The 19672-nt window shown below is 45.2% G+C and overlaps 2 long non-coding RNA genes across 2 annotated transcripts; one reads left to right on the forward strand and one right to left on the reverse strand.

Annotated features, from left to right (window-relative positions):
- Positions 1-5772: 5772 nt before the first annotated feature.
- On the reverse strand, positions 5773-19097 carry LOC116967104. Its single transcript, XR_004410142.1, has 4 exons — positions 19055-19097; positions 17365-19018; positions 8668-8673; positions 5773-5784 (listed from the first exon to the last, which is right to left on the reverse strand). It is a non-coding gene; the product is annotated as an uncharacterized LOC116967104 (long non-coding RNA).
- Positions 6278-18763, forward strand: LOC116967103. The gene is made up of 4 exons (XR_004410141.1): positions 6278-6437; positions 13057-13155; positions 17900-18694; positions 18727-18763. It is a non-coding gene; the product is annotated as an uncharacterized LOC116967103 (long non-coding RNA).
- Positions 19098-19672: the final 575 nt, after the last annotated feature.

Raw genomic sequence — 19672 nt, forward strand, 5'->3', positions numbered from 1 at the left:
CGTACATATGTGCATGTGTGTATATGTATCTGTGTGTATGTGTGGGTACGTATGTGTCTGTGCCTGTGTGTGTACATGCATATGTGTATGTGTGGGTACGTATGTGTCTGTGCCTGTGTGTGTATATGTATCTGTGTGTATGTGTGGGTACGTATGTGTCTGTGCCTGTGTGTGTATATGCATATGTGTTTGTGTGGGTACGTATGTGTCTGTGCCTGTGTGTGTATATGTATCTGTGTGTATGTGTGGGTACATATGTGTCTGTGCCTGTGTGTGTATATGCATATGTGTATGTGTGGGTACGTATGTGTCTGTGCCTGTGTGTGTATATGTATCTGTGTGTATGTGTGGGAACGTATGTGTCTGTGCCTGTGTGTGTATATGCCTGGATGAGTTGACTCAAGGGCCTGTGTCCGTGTTTTATAACTGTAACACTCTGTCTCTAAACCAATGAGAACAGGAAACATTGGATTGTTTTTTTCTGAAGCGCAGAAGCTGAGTGGAAACCTGGTAATTTTTTAATAAAATTATGAGAATCAAAGATAGAGTTGACAGTCAGAACTTTTGTTTCCTCCAGGGTGAAAATGTCAAAGACTAGAGGGCAGATCTTAATGTGAGATGGGGCAGTTTAATGAAAGCGTGTGAGGCAACGTTGTTTTACACAGAGGGTGGTGGGGCCTTGAACACGTTGCCACGTGTGGTGCTGGAGGCAGAGATGATCATGGCATTTGAGAGGCTGTAAACAGGCACATGGAGGTACAGGGATGGGGGGATATGGATCACATGCAGGCAGAGGGAACTTGCCATCATGTTCGGCACAGACCTTGTGGGTCAAAGGGTAAGTTGCTGAGCTGTGCAGTTCTATGTCTATGTTCTATTTCACGCCACAAACACCATGTGGGAAGGCACAGAGAAATTATACCACTGTGACATTAAAAGCTGTACCTTGCAGACACATCAGAGGGTATGGAGAGAAGGCAGGTATAGGATACTGAGTTAGATGATCAGCCATGATCATATTGAATGGCGGTGCAGGCTCGAAGGGCCGAATGGCCTACTCCTGCACCTAATTTCTATGTTTCTATCAGAGGTGACGGGTTTGTGATCTACAACTCCCCTCCCCACCTGGTGCAGGTGTAAATCATGTTTTGTGCCTCCACCCTGCCTGACATCTCCTGTCATCAGCAATCGACTGTTTGTAATATTGGTATAAAATAGAGCCAGAAGTGTCTAAAATAATATTCAATTGTACCAGATGTTGGTGAGGCCACACCTGGCGTATTGTGTTCCTTATGGTCACCCTGCTATAGAAAGCATGTCATTAAGTTGTAAAGAGTGCAGGGAAAATTTCTGAGGATGTTGCCAGAACTCGAAGGCCTGAGCTATAGGAGGAATTTGGGCAGGCTAGGATTTTATTCCTTGGAGCACAGGAGGATGAGGGGTGATTATTTGGAGGAATATAATATCATGATAATGGATAGGGTTAATGCACAGTCTTTCTCCCCCAGGGAAGGGGAATCAAGAGCCAGAGAACATAGACCGTAGAACAATACAGCACAGCACAACAACAGGTTCTTTAGCCCACAATGTCAGTGTAGAACATGATGCCAAGACCATCTCTTATCTATCTGCACATAACTCATACCACTGCATTCCCTGAATATCCATATGCATATCGAAAATCTCTTAAATGCCACTATCTTATCTGCCTTAAGCCCCTGTCCCACTGTGCGAGTTCAACCAAAAGTTCTCCTGAGTTCTCCCCTGATTCGAGCTTGTGTAATGTATGTAGCGGGTACGTAAGAGCTCGTGGATGTCACGTAGCGGCTCTTAACGCAGTTACTCGTGAAACGTGGAAACTCGCGAAGATTTTTCAACTGTGTGAAAAATGTCCCCGAGTAAAAATGTACTCTTGTTGGAAAAATGTGTTACTTTTTACTCGTAGTTATAACGTGAGTTTAACGGTGGACACTCGTATATACTGGTGGGTACTCGTAGCTCGGCAGCTGGACAGAGAAACAGAAAAGGGTTGTGTCAACATCAGCACGTGACCTGGGTCTGTCCAGGGCGTTTCCCTCATTGCTGGAGAAACTTTTGCAGAAGAAGCTCGTCTCGAGATGGCACCCAAAAAATCCAACTGAAGGGCAGAGCAAAGCCATACAAAAAACCTGCCATGAAGGCTTTGCACACACAGGAGAGGAGAGGCAGGAGGAGATGCAACAGGAGGAGGCAGCATTGCATGAGGGCTCCCTGCAGCAGGAGAACAGGGAGGTTGAATATGTGCAGACTACCTCCCTGGCAGCTGTGTCTGACAATGTCTCAGACTCGGAGGCCCATTGAGTAAGGGTAAACATGGAATGTTGGCCTTTATAACAAGAGGATTTCAGTATAGGAGTAGAGAGGTTCTTGTAGTTGTATAGGGCTCTGGTGAGACCACATCTGGAGTATTGTGTACAGTTTTGGTCTCCTAATTTGAGGAAGTACATCTTTGTGATTGAGGCAGTGCAGCATAGATTCACAAGATTGATCCCTGGGATGGCGGGACTGTCATATGAGGAAAAATTGAAAAGACTAAGCTTATATTCACTGGAGTTTAGAAGGATGAGGGGACACCTTATAGAAACATATAAAATTATAAAAGGTCTGGACAAGCTAGATGCAGGAAAAATGTTCCTAATGGTGGTCGAGTCCAGAACCAGGGGCCACAGTCTTAGAATAAAGGGGAGGCCATTTAAGACTGAGGTGAGAAAAAAAATTTTCACCCAGAGTTGTGAATTTGTGGAATTCCCTGCCACAGTGGAGGCCAAGTCACTGGATGGATTTAAGAGAGAGTTAGAAACATAGAAACATAGAAACATAGAAATTAGGTGCAGGAGTAGGCCATTCGGCCCTTCGAGCCTGCACCGCCATTCAATATGATCATGGCTGATCATCCAACTCAGTATCCCGTACCTGCCTTCTCTCCATACCCTCTGATCCCCTTAGCCACAAGGGCCACATCTAACTCCCTCTTAAATATAGCCAATGAACTGGCCTCGACTACCCTCTGTGGCAGGGAGTTCCAGAGATTCACCACTCTCTGTGTGAAAAAAGTTCTTCTCATCTCGGTTTTAAAGGATTTCCCCCTTATCCTTAAGCTGTGACCCCTTGTCCTGGACTTCCCCAACATCGGGAGCAATCTTCCTGCATCTAGCCTGTCCAACCCCTTAAGAATTTTGTAAGTTTCTATAAGATCCCCTCTCAATCTCCTAAATTCTAGAGAGTATAAACCAAGTCTATCCAGTCTTTCTTCATAAGACAGTCCTGACATCCCAGGAATCAGTCTGGTGAACCTTCTCTGCACTCCCTCTATGGCAATAATGTCCTTCCTCAGATTTGGAGACCAAAACTGTACGCAATACTCCAGGTGTGGCCTCACCAAGACCCTGTACAACTGCAGTAGAACCTCCCTGCTCCTATACTCAAATCCTTTTGCTATGAAAGCTAACATACCATTCGCTTTCTTCACTGCCTGCTGCACCTGCATGCCCACTTTCAATGACTGGTGTACCATGACACCCAGGTCTCGCTGCATCTCCCCTTTTCCTAGTCGGCCAACATTTAGATAATAGTCTGCTTTCCTGTTTTTGCCACCAAAATGGATAACCTCACATTTATCCACATTATACTGCATCTGCCAAACCTTTGCCCACTCACCCAGCCTATCCAAGTCACCTTGCAGTCTCCTAGCATCCTCCTCACAGCTAACACTGCCCCCCAGCTTAGTGTCATCCGCAAACTTGGAGATATTGCCTTCAATTCCCTCATCCAGATCATTAATATATATTGTAAATAGCTGGGGTCCCAGCACTGAGCCTTGCGGTACCCCACTAGTCACTGCCTGCCATTGTGAAAAGGACCCGTTTACTCCTACTCTTTGCTTCCTGTTTGCCAGCCAGTTCTCTATCCACATCAATACTGAACCCCCAATGCCGTGTGCTTTAAGTTTGTAAACTAATCTCTTATGTGGGACCTTGTCGAAAGCCTTCTGGAAGTCCAGATACACCACATCCACTGGTTCTCCTCTATCCACGCTACTAGTTACATCCTCAAAAAATTCTATAAGATTCGTCAGACATGATTTACCTTTTGTAAATCCATGCTGACTTTGTCCAATGATTTCACCACTTTCCAAATGTGCTGCTATCCCATCTTTAATAACTGACTCTAGCAGTTTCCCCACTACCGATGTTAGACTAACTGGTCTGTAATTCCCCGTTTTCTCTCTCCCTCCCTTCTTAAAAAGTGGGGTTACGTTTGCTACCCGCCAATCCTCAGGAACTACTCCAGAATCTAAAGAGTTTTGAAAGATTATTACTAATGCATCCACTATTTCTGGAGCTACTTCCTTAAGTACTCTGGGATGCAGCCTATCTGGCCCTGGGGATTTATCGGCCTTTAATCCATTCAATTTACCCAACACCACTTCCCGGCTAACCTGGATTTCACTCAATTCCTCCAACTCCTTTGACCCGCGGTCCCCTGCTATTTCCGGCAGATTATTTATGTCTTCCTTAGTGAAGACGGAACCAAAGTAGTTATTCAATTGGTCCGCCATATCCTTGTTCCCCATGATCAACTCACCTGTTTCTGACTGCAAGGGACCTACATTTGTTTTAACTAATCTCTTTCTTTTCACATATCTATAAAAACTTTTGCAGTCAGTTTTTATGTTCCCTGCCAGTTTTCTTTCATAATCTATTTTTCCTTTCCTAATTAAGCCCTTTGTCCTCCTCTGCTGGTCTCTGAATTTCTCCCAGTCCTCCGGTATGCTGCTTTTTCTGGCTAATTTGTACGCATCATCCTTCGCTTTGATACTATCCCTGATTTCCCTTGTTATCCACGGATGCACTACCTTCCCTGATTTATTCTTTTGCCAAACTGGGATGAACAATTTTTGTAGTTCATCCATGCAGTCTTTAAATGTCTTCCATTGCATATCCACCGTCAACCCTTTTAGAATTAATTGCCAGTCAATCTTGGCCAATTCACGTCTCACGTTAGATAGAGCTCTAGGGGCTAGTGGAATCAAGGGATATGGGGAGAAGGCAGGCACGGGTTATTGATTGGGGATGATCAGCCATGATCACAATGAATGGCGGTGCTGGCTCAAAAGGCCGAATGGCCTCCTCCTGCACCTATTTTCTATGTTTCTATGTCACCTATCCATGTTCTCCAGAGATGCTGACTTTGACCCACTGAGTTACTCCAGCACTGTCTTTTGAGCAAGAGTATCCAAATATCTTTACAAATCTCTACAACAGTCTGTCTAATCCAAAGCTCAATGAATGGCCACTCAACACATCACACACAGATTCCTTTCGCCTGAAAGTCCTTCATAAGAATTCATACTAAACAAGCTTTGATTAGGGTAGCTAACATTAACCATTTCTCACAGAGAGTCACCACCAGTCTGTTGAATTCTCTGCCTCAGAGGGCGGTGGAGACAGGTTCTCTGGATGCTTTCAGAGAGAGCTAGATAGGGCTCTTAAAAATAGCGGAGTCAGGGCATATGATTTCTAGAGCCACTTCCTTAAGTACCCTGGGATGCAGACTATCAGGCCCTGGGGATTTATTAGCCTTCAGTCCCATCAGTCTATCCAACACTATTTCCAGCCTAATGTGGATTTCCTTCAATTCCTTCGTCACCCCAGATCCTTTGGCCACTACTGTATCAGCAAGATTGTTTGTGTCCTCCTTAGTGAAGATAGATCCAAAGTACCTGTTCAACTCATCTGCCATTTCCTTGTTCCACACAATAAATTCACCTTTTTCAGTCTTCAAGGGTCCAACTTTGGTCTTAACTAATTTATAACCTTATCCCTGAACCCTTAACCTTGACCCTTAACCCTTAACCGTAACTTTAACCCTTAACCGTAACTTTAACCCTTAACCTTGACCCTTAACCTTAACCCTAACCCTTAACGCACATGGACAGCGCTGGAGGATCAAACTTTGGTCACAGCTGCTGTGCCTCTGTTCCGCCCTGGGCTAGCTTAGATTTTTTTGCACAATAATATTTAAAGTGAACTTGCATCATAATCCACTGATCAGAGCTGCCACCAAAGCAATGGGTCTGTGTTGCCAATACCAGAATGATCAGTGTATAACCCAGAATCTAAAGAGTTAAGAGGACCGTGTCGACCAAGCTAAACAAGGCTGGTGGTTTTATCTACCTCCTGCCGCTCAGCTCCTCCCTACTGCAGTCATTTGACAAAAAAATCATCTTCCACCCTTCAGGTTTGGAGAAGCGAGAGGGAGAGGGAGGACGCGCTCACAGAAAGTGTTGCTGCCATGTCAGACAAGAAGGATCAGGAGAACTTGCAGTTGGCGATGAAGGTGCCAGTGCTTCCCTCCGGAGCCGGCTGCTCAGAGCTGAGGTCGGCCATGCTGAAGTGGTGAGATTCTCATTCTCTGTCTAAACACAAAGGCTGCGAAACCTCATGGAAAATGTGCAGTAAATAACTAGGGGCTTGCTGATGGTTAGGACAGGTTTGGAGGGATATGGGCCAAATGCAGGCAGGTGGGATTAGTGTAGATGGAACATGTTGGTCGGTGTGGGCATGTCGGTCAGTGTGGGCATGTTGGTCGGTGTGGGCATGTTGGACGGTATGGGCATGTTGGACGGTATGGGCATGTTGGACGGTATGGGCATGTTGGGCCTAAGGGTCTGTTTCTGCGGTGTATGACTATGTTGAGCACCTCACTGATCAGGCACTGAATATTCTGCAGCATCTATGCTGTCTCACAGCTCCAGCGATCCAAGTTCCATCCAAACCTTGCGTGCTGTCTGCAAGGACTATGTAGGTTTTCCCTGTGACCACAACAGTTTTCTCTGAATGTTTCGGTTTCCTCTCACATCGCCACAGGTCAGAGGGTGAATCATAGTGTCATGCTGCATGAACTCAGGCCCATCAGCCCAACTGGTCCACGCTGACCAAGATGCCCAATCTAATAGAGTCCCATTTACCTGTGTTTAGCCTAGAACCCCATAAACCTTTCCTATCCAAATAACTGACCAAGTGTCTTTTAAATGCTATTATACTAATTGCCTCAACTACCTCCTCTGGCAGCTCGTTCCATATACCCAACAACTTTTACCTACCACTTTCTGTGTGGAAATATTGGTGGATAATGAAGGAGAGGGTGTTTAAATTCCTGAAATTGTAGAATTCAATGTTCGTACCGTTGCGTTATAAACTATCCAAGTGAAATATGACGAGCTGTTTCTCCAGATTGTGTGCACCCTCACTCTGGCAATGCTGGAAGTCCAGGACTGAAAGGTCAGTGTGGGAATCAGAAGGAGTTAAGATAGACACAAAATGCTGGAGTAACAGCGGGATAGGCTTCATATCCGGGTAAAGTGGGTGACGCTTCAGGTCGAGACCCTTCTTCAGACTGGAGTTAAAATGGTTAGCTCCTGGGAGATACAGCAGGCCATTCAAGAGAGAGATAGATATGGTACTTAAAGATAGCGGAGTCAGGGGATATGGGAGGAAGGCAGGAACGGGGTACTGATTGGGTATGATCAGCCATGATCACATTGACGATGATGGCTCGAAGGGCCGAATGGCCTACTCCTGCACCTATTGTCTATTGACAGACCGAGCGTATGTGTTCAGCAAAATGCTTGCTCTCGCTGATGTACAAGTGGCTACATCAGGAATACTGAGGTGCACGTGAACCACTGTCTCAACTGGACGGACTGCTGGAGTCCTCACCCCTTTCTTCCTTCTGCCGAGACCACTCCCTCTGCAACTCCTTGGTTCATTCATCCTTTCCCACCCAAACCATCTCCTCCCAGGCACCCGACACCCCGACACCCCAGGAGATGTAACATCTGTCCTTGTACCTCCTCCCTTGCCTTCATCCAGAGTCCCCACGGTCATTCTTGGTGAGACAAAGGTTCACATGCTGCTCCTTCCATACTGCAAACATTGAAATCCTTAATTTTAGGTAATTAAAACTCTTTCACCCCCCTCCCCCTCCCCTGTGCCCCACCTGGGCTTGCAATTAGTTCTCCCCCTCCACCTACAAGTTCTATAAGGCGCTGGTCAGACCGCATTTGGTGTATTGTCAGCAGATTTAGGCCTCGTATCTGGGGAGGGATTTGCTGGCATTGGAGAGGGTCCAGAGTAGGTTCAGAAGTATAATCCCAGGGGTTAACATATGTTGGCCATTTGACCGCACTGGCCCGGTAAGGAGTTTAGGAGGATGTGAGGGGATTTCATTGAAACTTACCGTAATAGTGAAAGGCCTGGATAGAGTAGATGAGGAGAAGATGTTTCCACTAGTTGAGAGTCTAGGACCAGAGGGTACAGCCTCAGAATAAATGGCTTTACCCTCTACCATTTGAAAGGATTTGACAAGGAATTTCTTTAACCAGTGGTAAATCTGTGAAATTCATTGCCGCAGATCACTGTGGAAACCAAGTAATTGGATATTCTTAAAGCGGAGATTGACAAGTTCTCGATTAGTAAGGGTGTCAAAGGAAAGATAGATCAGCCATGATTGAATGACATAGACTCGATGGGCCGAATGGCCAAATTCTACTCCTATGACTTATGAACCTCACTTCTATACTTACTGCCCTGAATGTTGAAGGCCAGCATGCCGAAAGCCTTCTACTCCACCCTATTTACTTGTGACTGCATTTTCAGGGAACTATGTACTTGTACACCCTGCTCCCTTTGTTCTACGACACTACCCAGGCCTCTACCATTCACTATAAAGGTCCTGCCCTGACTTCCCAAACTGCAACACCTCAAAAGTATCAGAATTGAAATTTGCCATTCATGGCCCACTTACCAAGCTGAGCTGCAGTAATTCTTGATAAACATCTTCACTGTATACAATACCACCCAAAGATAATAGAGGAGCTCGAATATCTTTGATACCACATATTTCATTCACATCTGTAAACTTTACTAGCTATGCCTTGTATATTCTCATTCATATCATTTATATAAATGCCAGACAGCAATGGTGACAGGGAAACCCTGCACTAATGGGACATAGCTGTTGCTGAAGGGAATGATCACAGGAAAATCCCAGCACTAACTGTTCCTGGTGCTTCTCCTGGTGAAGTCAATCTTCTCTTCACTCGTTCCAGTGAATCCCATCTTTCCTACAGCAGGGTGACCAATACTGAATATAATGCTCCAAACATGGCCTCACTAACATCTTGTACAACATCTTGTCACCACTTGGACAATGTACCAAACGCCTTCTTTCCCACCCTATCTACCTGTGTTGCCACTTTCAGGAAATTATGTACGTGATCCCAATGTTTAAGAAACAGTTAAACAGGTACATGGATAAGAATGGTCTGAACGCAGGCAGATGAGAGTACTGTAGCTGGGACATGTTGGCCCGTGTGCGCAAGTTGGGCCGAAGGGCATTTTTCCACACTGTATCACATTATCCCCTTGAAATGGTGACGTCAGTGATGCATGACAAATTAAATGTCAGCGGTGAAGCCTCACAGGTCGGCCGGTCAGTGGTACAGTGGTCGTTGAGGGCGCGGGGGAACCACTGTGAGGGAGGGGCGGGGGAAGAACAATGGCGGACCCGGCGTGGAGTACTTTGTAACCTTGTCACTGCCGTATGTGGCATGCAAGCAAAGAATTTCACTGTGCCTTGTCACATGTGACAATAATGTACTCCATTCCATTCCATCCATCCCTCTGCTCTACAACACTCCCCATTGACTCTAAAGGTCCTGCCCTTATGCAACACCTTGAACATTTGCATTAAAATCCATTAGCCATTCCACCAGCTGATGAAGATCCTGATGTGATTTTTCATAACCATCTTCACTGTTTAAGGTACCACCTACTTTAGTGTCATCTGCAAACTTACTAATCATTCTCTTTGAAATTGTTATTAATAACCACAAACTGCATTAGGCCCAGTACTGATCCCTGAGGCACACCACTAGTCACAGGCCGCCAACCTGAAAAGCAATCATTCACCACCACCCTCTGCTTCCCTTCAAGAAGCCAATTCACTATCCAGTCAACTTGTTCTCCCTGGATCCAATGGGATTTAACCTTCCAGATTGGTCGACCATGTGGAACTTTATCAAAGGCCTTGTTGAAGTCCTTGTAGACAATGTCTATGGCCTTGTTATCATTAATCTTCTTGGTTACTTATTCAAAAAATGCAATCAAATTTGTAAGACCCACACCAGACCATGTTAATCAGCCCCTATCTATGCAAACACCCGAGTCTGATTCCCATGTGGCAGCTTCAGAATTTAAATTTTATTTAATTGAATTTGGAATAAAATGCTCATTGCCAGTAAATGCCACCATAAAACGTAAAAACACTTAGTTCATTGATATTCTTCTGGGGAGTTCTGCCACCTTGTCCTGGTGGTGACTCGAAACACACCCACAAGGCTGATCAGGGACTCCTGTGGAAGGTCCAGAAACCAGTTATTTCAAATGGTAAACACCCGTTCAGCATGTCCTGTCAGTGGATCCAAACTGGGGAAGGTCCTCAAGGTACAGACTCCCCTGCACATGTTGTTTAGAGAGGATGAGACATGAGGAGGTCACCCCAACATCTGATCAGTTTTCATCAGAAAATTCCCTGGGTGCCTCGCAAATCTGCTCACCACAATGTCCCTTCAACCTTGTAATCTGCTCCTAATTCGAGCTGACGGGCCTTTGCCTGTTTATCCGACTGGAGCTGCCGCAGGGTAGGGCGAGGGTACATGGCAGTCATGCCTAATCTCCAGCCCACAGGCTCCCGCCTGCCTGCTGACTCAGATCTCTGTCAATTTCTGAAGCCAGCGTGCAAGTCTCAGGCTGTTCCTGGCTGGCTGCCTCCGCCGTCACATTGTCCAAGTGTAATGAAGTCTGACTGACCATTAGTGCTGGCTTCCTGGGAACCAATCAGCCAGACAAACCCGCAGAACCCTCCCTCACCGTATTGGCTTTAGGGGGTTGTGCAACACAGACAAAAAGCAGCAGAATTTCAAACATGCACCTGACATTTACGGAGTTGTGTGTGGTTAGCCAGGGTTCAGTGGAAGGTACTAACCAACCACAATATCCACCTGAAATATACAGCAACTGTATTTATTCAACCGTAAACTCAAAATACAACAATCCGTAGGCATCCTTAAAGTTATAGTCATCCAGGGCGGAGACAGGCCCTTCGATCCAACGTCCATAACCCTAACCCACCACCACCAGGCCCCATCTAGTGGCATTTCACTGAGTTTGGCCCATAGCCCTCTAAATCTTTTCCATCCCTGTACCTGTCCAAATGTATTTTAAATTATGTTATTGTACCTGCCTCAACTACCTCCACTGGCAGCTTTATCCCATATACCCATCACCCTCTATAAAGGTTTCTCCTCAAATTCCTACAAAATATTTTGTGTAGGGAACATGTTGCCAGATGAAGTAGTTGAGGCAGGTATGTTTAATAGGCATTTGGACAGGTGTATGGATGGGAACATTTGCAAAAGATATGGGACAAACATAGTCTAGTTCACCTTGGTCGGCTTGGATAAGTTGGGCCGAAGGGCAGATTCCATGCTGTACAGCTCTATAACTCAACCTGCTAATCCGAGTTTCAGTGGAAAATTTATATTCAGTTAATTAAATGTCAAATAAAATGCTGATTGTTAGTCACAATGATCAAACGACGTCTGGACTGTTGCAAACACATCTACTTCTCTCATGCTAAAAAACGCCAAAATGGTAAATATTTGTGCTGTAAATAATTGTGGAAATTGGGATAAGCATGAGACATTTATCCTACTTCAGAATTCCAAAAGTCAGGAGAAATGACGGTAGAGAGAAACGACAGCTGAAGGGACAACAACAGCTAAAGTGGCTGACGAGCATTGGCTGTGCAGATATCAAGATTGGAAATATTGGGAATTATCGTGTTTGTTCACTGCATTTCATCAACAGTAAGGCATTATATGTGTTTTTTCTTGATTCCTCTGGTATCTAAAAAGTTTCAGAAGTGATAAATCTGGCTGTAACATTTTCAAATTGTCCATGGTTCTCAAGTGGGATTTTACATGCAAAAAGAAAACGCTTCTGAAGCTAAATTTATCATTAAAAAAATCTTCAGACTTATCAGTGGTGTATGTAAAAGCAGGTTTTCTATCATTATGCTAATGAGATATTTTGGCAAATAATAAAATGGCCTGACAGCTTAAACACCCACTCCCTTTCAAAGATATTGTCGATTTGCTGAGGTTGATTATGTCCAATTAACAGCTAACAATTATGCCATTCCTTGGCTTGCATCTGAGTAAAATGTAATTCAAAACCCATGTATGGTTTGTGATTTTTTTAATGATAAATTTTGCTTCAGAGGCATTTTATTTTTGTATGTAAAAACCCACTTGAGAACCATGGGCGATTTTAAAATTTTAGCCAGATTTATCACTTGTGAAACTTTTTAGATACCAAAGGAAAAGAAAAAACACAAATAATGCCTTACTGTTGATACAATGTAGTGAGCAAATGCGATAATTGCCAATATTTCAAATCTTGATATTTGCACGGCCAATGTTCGCCAACCACTTTAGCTGTTGTTGTCCCTTCAGCTGTCGTTTCTCTCTACCATCATTTCTCCTCACTTTTTGAATTCTGAAGTAGGATAAATGTCTCTCACGCTTATCCCGATTTCCATAATTATTTACAGTGCAAAAATTGACAATTTCGGCGTTTTTTAACGGGCCCGCTACGCTGGAAACAATGGTAAGTGCTTACCTGCAGTTCATCGCGTGTACTCCAGTTGGCGTTGCGTGGCAACAGTACGGGTCATGGGTCGTATCCCGACTGCCGTGCAACCTCCCTATACATTGTGTATGCAAACATTGTGCCTAGACAGATGTGGTAATAAAGTTCTCTTATTCATGTGGGGACAGGTCTTTTGGGAATTATCCCTGGGAGGTTGGAACAAAGCTTTGATTTGAGATGAAGTTTTGGGATTTCATGTATTTCCCATAAAATGTCATGTTTGATTTCAAACTATTTACAGCATTGCAGAGAAAGGCGAGGGCAACTGTCAAGAGGCAACGGAAGCCTACAAGAGCTGTGTGAAAACGTTAGCATTTAAAGTTGAAGATCAGGAGCACTGGTGAGCATGAGAGCGTCGGTCTTGTATAAGTGTAAACTGCCTTCAGGAGATAGAGGCTGCAGAGACGCAGGTCCTGATGGTGGTGCTCGACTGGAAACATCTAACACGCCTTTGCTGCTCGGTCTTGCCCCCATGTTCCTCCACCAACGAGAAGGCAAAAGTCTGGGAAATGCTCCTTTCCATATCTCCAATCTCACCATGTCCAGCTACAGCTGTCCCTTTTAGGCTGTGGGCCGAGCATCAAAAATGTGTCTAGAATTTAACTTTTGTGACCCATGTCTGGGAAATACTTGAAATTTTGCACAGATTTAGATAAAATATAATTGAGAAGGAAGTGATAACCCGTCGGTGCCAAAAGTTGCACATTAATTAATTAAACTAATTAGAAAATGAGATCGAAAAAGTAAGCGCCATCTAGTGTTCAATGCTCATATTACCCTATGGGGAGCCTAATTCCGTGCTGCTGTCTATTTAAACCATATATATATATACACACGCACATATATATACATATATATATATATACAAATGCAGACCCGTTGGGTCTGGTCCCCGAACGCGCTTCAGACCCCGGATGGGAAAAATGACGGCGTTTTTCGAGCAGAGCCGGGCGTCAGCAACCGTTATGGTCGCTGGCCAGCAGGAGGCGACAAAATGCTTCATACCCCGAGTACTGAGTTATGGTGGGTGGCCATCAGGCGGCCACAAAATGAGTGAGTGGTGGGGGGGGGGGGGGGGGGGTAGTATTTTATTTTATTTTTAAATCTGTACATAAAAATGTCCAAATGTTTTGAGGAGTGCATGAGTGAATGTAAAGGTGAATCATCTAGCGAAATGGAAAAAAACACGGAGTTTCTGCGTGTGGTTTTGGCGGACCAAGGAATCAAAGGCCGAATCTGACATACACCCACAAACACAGTTTTAATAGTATATATATATATATGTATATATATAATATATAAAACTGTGTGCCTGTCGCCTGCCGTCCGTCCGGCTGCCTTTCTTCCTTTTGATTCGTTTCCATCGTGTGATGTCACAATGCCCAATGCTCGCAGATGTCCAATCACAATGCCCAATGCTCGCAGATGTCCAATCGGAATGGATCCATTTACATGGACGGCTGCCGGCTGCATTTCTTCCTTTGATTCACTGCAACTCCGAAACCAGACGCAGAATCGCCGACATCTTTTCCATTTCGGTAGAGATTTCACTTTTCTTTCTAAGTATCCGCTCCTCATTACATTTCGTCGTGTTTAAGTACACGTTTTTAATCAAATCCTTCCCCCCCCCCCCCCCCCCCAATATTTCAAAAATAAACTGGCTTCTCACCCATAAAGCAGCCCCAGCCAATGGTGAACGTTCCATTGTGTGATGTCACAATGCCCAATGTTCACACATGTCCAATCGGAACTTAAGAGGGAGTTAGATGTGGCCCTTGTGGCTAAAGGGATCAGGGGGTATGGAGAGAAGGCAGGTACAGGATACTGAGTTGGATGATCAGCCATGATCATATTGAATGGTGCTGCAGGCTCAAAGGGCACTTAATTTCTATGTTTCTATGTCTCCCTCTCCCTCTCCTCACCCCTCTCCCTCTCCCACCCATCCCTCTCCCCCACCCCCCTTCCCTCTCTACCCCACCCCCTTCCCTCTCTCCCCCCGCCCCCTTCCCCTCTGTTCCTCTTCCACCACTCCCGTCCCTCTTCCACCACTCCCGCTACCCCTCTACCCCTCCCCACTCTTCCACTTCTCTCCCCCTTCTCTCCTCCCCCCTCCCTCTCCTCACCCCTCTCCCTCTCCCATCCCTCTCTCCCCCACCCCCTTCCCTCTCTCCCCCACCCCCTTCCCTCTCTCACCCCGCCCCCTTCCCCTATCCCTCTGTCCATCTTCCATCACTCCCCCTACCCCTCTCCTCCTCCCTCCCCACTCTTCCACTTCTCTCCCCCCACCCCCTCCACACTCTTTCCCCTCTCCCCCCACCCCTCCCCCTCTCTTCCCCTCCCTCCCCCACATCTCTCTCCCCATCCCCCTCTCTCACCCCCTACCCCACTCTCCTTTCTCTCCCAAATCTGTCCCGTTTCCTCCTCCTCCTCTCCCCTCCCTCCCCCCACCTGTGTGTTTGGGGGGTGGTTAATGTGAGTGTGATGCCGCAGCTTCCCACCCCCAATATTTCAAAAAATACTGGCTTCTCACCCATAGAAGCAGCCCCAGCCCCTGGTGAACGTTCCATCGTGTGATGTCACAATGCCCAATGCTCAAAGACATTCTTGCCATAGAGGGAGTACAGAGAAGGCTCACCAGACTGATTCCTGGGATGTCAGGACTTTCATATGAATAAAGACTGGATAGACTCAGCTTGTACTCACTAGATTTTAGAAGATTGAGGGGGTATCTTATAGACTTACAAAATTCTTAAGGGGTTGGACAGGCTAGATGCAGGAAGATTGTTCCAGGTGTTGGGGAAGTCCAGGACAAGGGGTCACAGTTTAAGGATAAGGAGTAAATCTTTTAGGACCGAGATAAGAAAAACATTTTTCACACAGAGAGTGGTGAATCTCTGGAATTCACTGGCACAGAAGGTAGTTGAGGCCAGTTCATTGGCTATATTTAAGAGGGAGTTAGATGTGGCCCTTGTGGCTAAAGGGATCAGGGGGTATGGAGAGAAGGCAGGTACAGGATACTGAGTTGGATGATCAGCCATGATCATATTGAATGGTGGTGCAGGCTTGTAGGGCCGAATGGCCTACTCCTGCACTTAATTTCTGTTTCCCTCTCCACACCCCTCTCCCTCCCATCCCTCTCTCCCCCACCCCTCTTCCCTCTCTCCCCTTCCCCCATACCACTCTGTCCCTCTTCCACCACTCCCCCTACCCCTCCCTCCCCAGTCTTCCACTTCTCTGCTCTTCCACTTCTCTCCCCACTAGCCATGAGTGAGTGAGCTGCCAGCACAACAGGTTTGAGTGACTAAGTCGCCAGCCCAAGAATCCATTCGGCCCTCAATGACCATACTAGCCCTCTGGAAACTAGTCCCTTCAGCCCACAGCACCCATACTCATATATATATATAGATATATAGATAGATATATAGATAGATATAGATATATAGATAGATAGATAGATAGATAGATAGATAGATAGATAGATAGATAGATAGATAGATAGATAGATAGATAGATAGAGATAGATAGATAGAAAGATAGATAGATAGATAGATTGATAGATAGATATCTATATATATATATATCTATATATATATGACTCGCCAATATGACTGTAATTATATATAAATATATTATATAAAAATAATATAATGAATATAATTGTGTGTATTTTTAATGTATTTTGCATTTTATGGGCAGCTTTATCATCTGGTTGGACAATGCTTCATCATTCAGAGCTAGAAACACTCAGCAGGTCAAGCAAACTTCACTCAGACAGCACCAGAGGTTGGGATTGAAACCAGGTCTCTGGAGCTGTGAGGCAGCAGCTCTACCAGCTGTGTCACTCAAACACCCGTTGTAAGTTTCCGTCAGTTTGGGATTTCAGCATCTTTGCTGCGGCTTCGCTCCCATTTCCAAGGGGCTCCTGTGGGAATGTCAGGGTTCCTGTCATCTCCCTGCACTGATACGAGGTTTACTCAGGACACCTGATCCTGGTTGGACCCGACTAGATGTCATGGGAGAGAAGCCGCAGCAAGGGACAAGGATGCCAATTGCGTCTGAAAAGGGTTTTTTAATGCCACGTGTATCGAGCTCGAGTAAACCATTTTGTTTTGCATACTTGCATCAATTTTTATACACCTATCAAATTTGCCCCTTAGCCTCCAATATATCCTCTTCCTTTAGCCAAAACCCTCTAATCCTGGCAGCATTCTGGTAAACTTCTTCCACACCCTCTCCAAATCTTCCACAACTTTCCTGTATTGGGGCAACCAGAACTGCATGCAATACTTTAAATGCGGCCTAACCAAAGTTCTATAGAGCTGTATCATGACTTCCTAACTGTTCTATTCTATGCCCCAAGCAATGAAGCATACCATACACCTTCTTTACCACCCTATCTACTTGTGCTGCCACCTTTAGTGAGCCAGACTCCAGGATCCCTCTGCACATCAGTGCTGTTAAGGACTTGCCATTAACTCTATACTTTCTCTTTACATTCTACGTCCCAATCTACAAACCCTCACACTTGCTCAGGTTATCCTCAATCTACCATTTCTGCTATATCCTGTTGTATCTTTGGCAGCCTGCCTCAGTCTGCAACTCCTCCAATATTGTCATCGTCAGCAAATTTACTCATTAACCCATTTCACGTTTTTTGATAGATATAAGGTAGATAGATGATCAGTCTTTTTCCCAGGGTGGAAATGTCAAAGACTAGAAGGCACAGCCTTACGTGAGAAGGGAAGAGTTTAAAGGACATTCAGGAGGCAAGTTTTGTATTACAGAGTGGTTGATGCCTAGAACGCACTGGCGGCAGATGTGTTAGAAACAAATATAGTAGCATTTAGAAAGATCGTGAACAGGCAGGGAATGGAGGGATATACGTACCTTGTACAGGCAGATGAGATTAGTTTAGATTGACACCATGATCAGCAATGGTCTGTGCCTGTGTTGTACTATTGTGTGTTCTCAAACCCACCCTCAATATTTGAACTCCCAACCTGCATATGCTTGGTTGCTTTGGCCTGCGCCCCTCTGTGAAATATGCGTGACACCAATTAACACACCTTTCACTTTTTCTGCAGATCTTTCCATCTCTGCAATGGCCAGAATCGCTCCCTCTCCTTCTTCCAGTTTCCCATTTGTTTCCATGTGGTTCCACCCACAGCAGCCATCTGCTTGGTAAATAAACCACAGCAGAACAATCACACTGACCCGTTTCATTTGGATTTAATTATTGGTGGAGTGGTGTGTGCACATCTGAAGAGGTCTTCGGTCTTCAACCTTTTACCTAGATGCTGCTTTTTCTGTTTTAGAATATATTGGAATACAAAGATGTAACTAACTTGTCAAGCCTCTTGGATTGACAAGTTAGGGACCTTCCACATTTGTAAAACCAGTTGTTTTTCTCTCCACAAGAAGTCATTCTTCACCGATTCACCATTAATGCAGGCTCTCCCTCATCAGAAAGTGACATGGTGATAAATTCTTCAATCTTCCACCCCACCACCGATGAAAACAAAAAATAACTGCAGGCGCTGGAAGATTGAAACAAAGTGCTGGAACGTCTCTTCAGGTCAGGCAGCATCCAAGGACAGAAAAACGTTTCCTGTCAAAAGCCCTTCACCAGCTTCACATTTCCAGCATTGGCATTTTTAATGTTTATTGGATTTAAGGCACTGCCCCTCTGTTAAAGCTTCTAATAAATACATTTTCATGCATTGAGAGGCGCAGAATATGTTCTTTCCATCAATCCCAACAACAAATGCTGATGATAAAATTAATTTCGCTTTCACTTTTAAAGAGTGAAATTAGAATGAACAAAATTAAACAAATTTTAAATTTCCTATATATTGAGCAGTTTAGAGGCTAATCTAAAGGTGATGAATTGTGTTCGGTGTTAGATCTAAAGGTGCTTGAGCCCAACGCTGTACTCCAATGACAAACATGTCATGCTAATTCACGCAGCATTCACACAACAAGCCCATCGGCCCTTCAAGCCCAGCCGTTCCATATGATCATGGCTGCTCTCACCTCCTGTACCGCTTCCCGCCACCTAATCCGTAAGCCACAAAAACGCTGTATCTCCTCTTTAAATACCTATATGACCCCAGAGCCCACACACACTGAGCCCTTCAGGCGAGGGTTTGTTGCTGGGGTATCTACAGCTGAACACAGCATGAAGCCCTCATGTCCCTACCATACTGAATTTAGGACCTTCCTTTGCTACTATATGTCACCCAATCTCTCCACCCCCTCATCTACAGTAGGGTACACTTGAAGCAGGAGACTGTCGCCCATTGCCACAACAGGTCTCTTCCCTCCCCCTGCCCGCCAACACCAGCCCATCGAGTGGATCAACTCGTCACTGAAGGATCCGCCAGAGGGCAGAGAAACCAAGGGCCCCGACCACAGCCAACAGCAGCAGCTCAGGACGGTGCAGAGAAAGAGAATTTAGCAGAATTAAGACATCATGTTACAACTTTACAAAACAATGGTTAGACAAAACTTGGAGTATTGTGCACTGTCTGGCCACACGGTGGGGAGGATGTGCTGCTCAGAAGGTGCAGAGACTCGACTCTCCAGGATCTTTGTTACCAGGTGTAGAGGGGGCTATGGGGGTGAGATGAGTAGGTTGGGCTTGTTTCCCCTGGAGTAAGGAGGCTGAGGGATGACGATAGAGGTGTACACAATTATCAGCCCTAGATTGGGTAGAATCCTCTTCTCATAGTACATGAAGCAACGTTGAAGGGCACAAGGAAGGAGGTTTAAGAGAGATGCGATGGGTAATTGAACTCAGTGGTTAATATTAATGAGGTGGTGCCAGAAGGTGTGAGGGAATCGGGTACAATCACTGC

The sequence above is a fragment of the Amblyraja radiata genome, chromosome 38, assembly GCF_010909765.2.
Source record: "Amblyraja radiata isolate CabotCenter1 chromosome 38, sAmbRad1.1.pri, whole genome shotgun sequence".
Classification (NCBI taxonomy): domain Eukaryota; kingdom Metazoa; phylum Chordata; class Chondrichthyes; order Rajiformes; family Rajidae; genus Amblyraja; species Amblyraja radiata.